Genomic DNA, 7,022 nt, shown 5'->3' with positions numbered 1-7,022 from the left:
GTTGGATGATAAGAAATCCACTAATACCTTGTAGTACTCCAATTCTACCACAAAGCATAAGGGTTGAATCTGATTTTGTCACACCGAGTAAATTGGAATGCAGAAAAAATGTTGGACTTGTGCCAAGTCCCCTTAAAAATGCCTATTTTAAGAAAACCCCAGTTAAGGCTGGTGTTGTGCTGCCTTTGGAAACAAAAAATTGTTTTCCAAAACCATACGATAGCGACGAATGTCCGTTTTTTGAAGGAATTTTCACATTTTCGTGTGAAGAGTGGTCTCTTTTGTTATATACACATATTAATGGTAAAAAACTTTTGGAAAAGACTAAATATCCTATTATGTTTAGGAAGCGCATAAGAACTGTGAACAATACATGCGTTGTTAATGCAAAAAGGGTTAGATATTTTAAAAATCATTGCAATGTGTACATGTATTGTAGCCATGAGGGTTGTAAACTTTTTAGAATTTAAGTCCAGCCTCAAAACGGAAAGTTTGTGGCGAAAGTATATAGTTCTGGTTTAAATTACCATCACAATCCAGATGACAATGGTCTCACGAACCACGTAAAAGGATTTCAGCGAGACTTGTACATAGAAGCGCTGAAAAAGACTAAAGCGTTTTCTTTCAGGTCGGACGCTGTTGACATGGCATCACCCACTCAGTTGAATTGTGGTAATTTGCAAGGCATTAAATCAGATGACGTCGTCAGAAAAATCAGATCAGAGGCCTTAAGTGCTTATGATTATGATAAAGATGATTTTCATGACATTGTATTGATGTGTAATGACAAAGAAAACAACTTTGTAAAACATGTCGGCATACCGTCTGTTCACTGTTATAGTAACGAGCAGTTGGACATACTAAAAAATCTGATTAAAAAACAAAAACCAGTAACTGGGTATTTGGATGCAACTGGTACAGTGGTCAGGAAAATTGACAAGAACAGCAAAAGGGTTCTGTACTATGTTCTAGTTGTTAATGTCCCATTACCTAGAAACTCAAGTGTCACGTGTCCCGTTGTTGAAATGATTAGTTCAGCCCACGACATTGTTGCGATTTCACAATGGCTGAACGCTTTTAAAGCATTCGTTTTGAAACACAAACTGACTTGGCCAGTATTCACAAATATAGTGACAGATTTCAGTTATGCCCAAATGAATGCTTTGTGTATAGGATGGAATGGTTTTACTTCCATATTCGACTACCTTAACTGGTGTTACAGAGTATTGGTTGATAACCACGACGGATCTAATGTCACCATCATAAATATATGTGCAAATCATTACACAAAAATTATAGTAAACCATGTCTACACATATTTTCAATTTGAGAAAAACCATTGTAAGACTGTAGAAAAAACCAAAAGAAATCATGTTATTGATTGGATATGTATACTTTTTAACACAACCAGTTTGACAGATGTTGAACAATGGTTCAAAATATTTTCAGTAATACTGTTGTCACCTTATGGTACAGCAGACACAAAAAATGCCATTACTACAATGAGAGCCAAGTGTAATGATATATACCAATTCCCAAATGAATCGAACAATGAAGGTGAGGATCACTTGGAGGAAATAAATAAATTTCTATGCGAATCCAACACGAGTAATTCCATGATGTTCTGTAGATTTCAGTCAATCAAAGAACAGGTTAAATCTGAAGTCTTAAATTGGTCTGTAAATATTGAAAATATAAGCATTAATTAATATTATGATGAATCATATTTACACGAGTTTATTGCAAAGTGTGTACCTTTCTTAGCACTGTGGACGCCTATTATGAATAATAAAATCAACAATGGCATTGAAATCCGCCAGAGTAATGCTACCGTTGAATCTTGGTTTAAAACAGTCAAACAAGACATACTAGAAGGCGACCGTAGGTTTAAATGCGGCCGGTTTTTAAAACTTATGAGACAACGTGTGACGAATGTACACAAACAAATGAAATACAATATTAGAAAAGGAAATTGCACTCGTGCGCTTGATTTTGACAGTAAGTCTAAACAGAGTACAACTAAAGAAAATGGAAAAAGAAAAATTTCAGAATTGTCTAGCCTTAACCATTTAGACGAAACAGAAAGTTGGGGAAAAAAAGAAAAACAACACAAACATCTCCAACACACCAACTACCGTCCTTTCAAAGCACTGTCGTTAAAAATCCCAAAGTCTTCGACCATTACGGCAGATAAAAATAACATTTCGCCCAAAATGGTCGATGGTATCAAAAGCGTTGTGGTTATAGAATGTGACAATGAAACTAGGTTCACTGTTGATGAGCCAATTAACAACGACATGGTTGTACATGATTTGAGTAAGCCATTGGACGATATTTTTTTAATGAAATCGGTTTCGACACCTGGCAGTCTTAAATCTCCGTTTCAACGATCAGTGCAATCTATAGATTTACACAAAAATATGCTACCTAAAGATTTGACATACTACAAACGAATGGCAGAGAATAATAATTATATAGTTGGAACTTATAGTTACATATTTGATAAAGAACAAAATTGTGACATCTTGACCGACCTTTACTTCCAAGATTTTGATACATTGTCCGGGGAAGAATGGTTGTGTAACTTTGTTGTAGACATCTGTTTGATGTCATATGCTAAAAAGCTGGATTTAAAAAACACACACATTTTATCAGTCAACCGTGCAAGATCGCTGTTGGAAAAAAGAGAAATTGGTGAAGTGCATAACAAAATTACTTTTACTCAGGACAGTACGGTTATTCTACCATGGTTACTTAATACTCGTCACTTTATAGTAGTTATTATAAATTTCAAAACCAAAGAGTGTTACATCATGGATCCATTTAATCCATATGACACAGAAAGTCGATTAGCAATAGCTCGTTTCAAACAGGTATGTAAAATGTTGAAATCAGATGTAATGTACGGTTGCAACAGACAACAATGTCCACCGTTATCACATATTCTATGCCCTTTAAAAAACGTTCCACAACAAAAAGATTCATTTAATTGTGGAATTTATTTAATATACTACGCATTTAAAATCATGGACAGTTCTGAGTTCAGTTTAGACTTTAATCCTCAAACGTACAGAGAATATTTAAAAAATTATCTCTTAAAAAATTCTGAAGACATGACAAACGTATGCTTATACTGTAGCCAACATTCAAATAAGCACCGATGTCTCCCCGAAGATGACTGTGAAGAATGGGTGTCATGTTCTGTGTGTTGCCGCTGGATAGCGATAAATTGCATCCCTAAAAAAGACAGAATTGATAATTATGAAATCAATGATTTCTACTGTTTTTTCTGTCAGAAATGAAGAAATGAAAATATATAGAAATTATTAGACTATAGAGTAAAGCACGCTACAAATTGCATATCAAAATTATAATTAAATTATTTGAGTTACTTTTTTATGAACATTTTCATTACATCTTAATTATTGAGATGTTAAAAACATTACCCAAGTCACAATAAGATAAATAATAGATAATGACAAATGTCTGGTACAGTATGTCTCAATACGTTATATAAGTAGGTATGTGTAAATTACTTTACACAGAAAGGTTAGGTAACAAAAGATAAGTTAAACCTAGTGGTAACAGTAATTTCATCACAATCATCTGACATAGCTTAAACACAATTTGTAACCACACCAGTAATGCATTTAATATATTATCTGACTTTTAATTCAATTTATTCATGCATAACTGACAGTCCGCAGTCTGGTTCAAAGTGGGACGGCATTTAGTGTTTTACTTAGTAATCTATTATAACAAATGTCTTTTGTGTGTGAATGTAAAATAAAAACACTTAAGAAATTATGAAATATTCAAACAATATCTATAAAAAAGAAGTTATTTGTATGTAATAATATATTTAAAACAACAGGTAATGCACCTATCTAATAAGATTATTATCACAGATTTTGGATAACTTAAATTTCTTGCATTCTAAGAAAATGTTCTACACAACACATAGGTACCAAGTGTAGTATTATAATATGTAAAAAAAAATTTACACGGTTTTGTCAAAATGCTATTGAGATTGTTTCTAGGAATTAATGAAAAAATATATATATACAGAGTAAATTAAGAAATAACCACAAAAAGATACCAGATTTAATTAATTTTATTAGCTGTTTCAAACTAGTCTTGTTACAGTAACTTGTAAAATAAGTTAATTCCAACACTCATTTACATAAGTATGCAAATCACTAGACATAATTTTAAAACACAATTTGTAACCACACCAGTTCGTGCTTTTATTTAATTTATTCATGCATAACTGACAGTCCGCAGTCTGATATTTCAAGTGGGACGGCAATAAGTGTTTTGATTTGTTTGATTTATATTGAATGTTTAAAAATATACTCACTAGACATTTCAACAACGATCAATCCAATATAAAAGGTACAATCAATATGGTAATCATAATTGTTGACATCTCCAAAATACATTTTTGATGAAGTTACAATTCTGAAATAAAAATGTGATTAGAACAATTTGTGGAAATTTGTTAAATAGATAATCCTAATCAGTAATTAAAAAGATAAATTTAGTTACCTTAGGTGTCTGTCTATTAAGACCTAAAGTCAGTCTTGTAAAGAATACTTTAATTTTGTATTCTGAATACATATTCGAATAAATGAGAATTAAAATATTCAGAATAAGTATTTAAATACTTCTTAAAAAATATATTCAGAATACATATTCGAATACTTTTTTTCAGTACTAGTTTTTGTCAGTTTTTGAATGGTTGGTAACATTTATTAATTAATAATTAAAAATACATTGTAATCATAAGTTTTGACTGCAAAATAGACTCACATTTTATCCTTGATTTATGAGAAGTAGATTGTTAACGCTAATTGTTTCATATAATTTGTGTACCTGTCCACAAAGGTTTCTCGCGTTGCACATTGTTTGAGATTGTACTACTGGGTGACAGTAAATGTTTTTCACACAGCGAGATAAAATTGAGTTTCTTTCTCATTCTTCAATTGTTGGCGTACAAAACGTTTCTGGGTATTTCTTCATACCAAACTGAAGAATCTAAATCATATTTATATAATTTTAGTAATCATATAAAAAAATTGTTTGATTAAATCTTACAAGGACTTATGAAACCCAAAGGAGAATCTAAATATCTAGATTTTTCACTAGGAAGTTATGTTGATGTTCTAGGAGAAAAAGTGTAGTCAATACTATCATGTATTCCTATACAATATTTAAAAATATTATATTAAATAATTATTATAAATTGATCTCTATGAAAAATATTCAAAATCATAATGACTTACTAGGTAAACAAGTTAATGGAAGAGCTGAAATGTCTGGAGTGTTATTGGGAATTGTACGTAGATTTCATTAAAATATTCAGTTTTATGAATATTCAAGTAGTTATCCAGGACTCCAATTACTTTCAAAAAATAATACAAATTTAAAAAAATAACATAAAAAAACTTTCTTTATCAATAATCTTGGTTTATTAAACGTTGATAACAAATTATTAAAAATAATTGTGGTTAAGGTTAGGGACGGTTACCAATTTAAATATTGTACATACAACAACTATTGATGTTATGTCAAGGTGTATTGATAAGGTGTCGTCACTCTGAACCCCTATCCGTATAAACTCTTGATTGAAATTTTTACCACAGTTCCTATAGACACCAGAGCGCGCTTCCTGTCCTATGAATGCCTAATTTTTCATACTGTTAAATGCAAAATGCCTTAAAACTATGAATTCAAATGTTATTTTTTTTGGAGTTAGCATCTAATAATTTTAATTTACATTTGTATTTTTATTTTAAATATTTTTTATCAAGTAGACATCAATTATAAAATATTATGATGTATAATTTAGTCAATTTTTCTATTCCATACTTCAATGAACTCCTGTTACAAATAGTATCAATATATAAATAAAACATTGATTTATGTAAATTTGTATTGTTTGTATATATATTATATTTGATGTTGAAAATAATTTAATCTGCATAAATAAATGTAATAGAATATATATTAAACTGTCTATAAAAACAACTAAAAAGTATTACCTCTGAAGGCTTAAATAATGAAATTAATTTTATCTTCTCAGTTTCATTTTTTTTAGAAGCGTAACCAGTCCTGCAACCAGGCACAAAGCATTTGTTTGGCATTTTAAAATAAAAATAAAAATACTAGAAGACAGATGTATTTTCAGCTTTGTGAATGCAATGCGAAGGTTGAATGAATAAGGTTTAGGGTAAAATTATTGTTTTGACAGCTAAATAGGCATAAGATTCCGAGTTGTATAGAGTTTAAGCATGCTTGTACATGCTTGTACATGCTTGTACATGTTTGACTTTAATTTTTGAATATGTATATAATACATATTATATATATTTAGATATACTACAGTTTAATCTAGGACAGTGCTTCTCATTTTTTTTTTGTCGTGTGATCCCCTAAATTTAATGTAAAACTGTCAAGGCCCCTTAATCAAATCAAATTATTTTTTCTTGATTATATACAAAAATTACATGTACCTACTATTTCACACAGATAAATTATTAAAATTATAGTAAATTAATGTTTTTAGTATACTTTTTTCTTAAAGCCTAAAGAAAATAGTTTAAATAAAATAGCCATGCCTCCAGCTTGAGAAGCACTGATATATGATGACCTTATAAATCTATCAAGCATTTAGCATATATTTTGGTATCCCCAGGATCTCTGTTAATGTACATATTATCTTAGAGAGGCCTAATTTTCAGTGATCTGACAGCGTACTCATTTATACCTTCCCCCAGACCAACAAACCATATTGAAATATTTGTTGGATTAATCAGTGTATTTGTCATGGTACTGGAGGCAAACATTATAATAATATATATTTAAAACCCAATACTATGATTATCGGCAGAAAGGCTTAGCAGTATTACAATAAATAGTTAGTACTAGCAAAATTCAACGATTATAATTTTGTTATATTAATCATATCCGGATGGTAACTCAAGTGTTAATACCTGACAGCTATTCAACTGTACGTGGGA

At 30.4% G+C, this 7,022-nt stretch overlaps 1 pseudogene; it reads right to left on the bottom strand.

Annotated features, from left to right (window-relative positions):
- Positions 1–1,633: 1,633 nt before the first annotated feature.
- Positions 1,634–2,299, bottom strand: LOC132953198 (uncharacterized; annotated as a pseudogene).
- Positions 2,300–7,022: the final 4,723 nt, after the last annotated feature.

The sequence above is a fragment of the Metopolophium dirhodum genome, unplaced genomic scaffold (genome assembly GCF_019925205.1).
Source record: "Metopolophium dirhodum isolate CAU unplaced genomic scaffold, ASM1992520v1 scaffold1, whole genome shotgun sequence".
Classification (NCBI taxonomy): domain Eukaryota; kingdom Metazoa; phylum Arthropoda; class Insecta; order Hemiptera; family Aphididae; genus Metopolophium; species Metopolophium dirhodum.
This window is presented reverse-complemented; position numbering and strand designations above follow the sequence as displayed.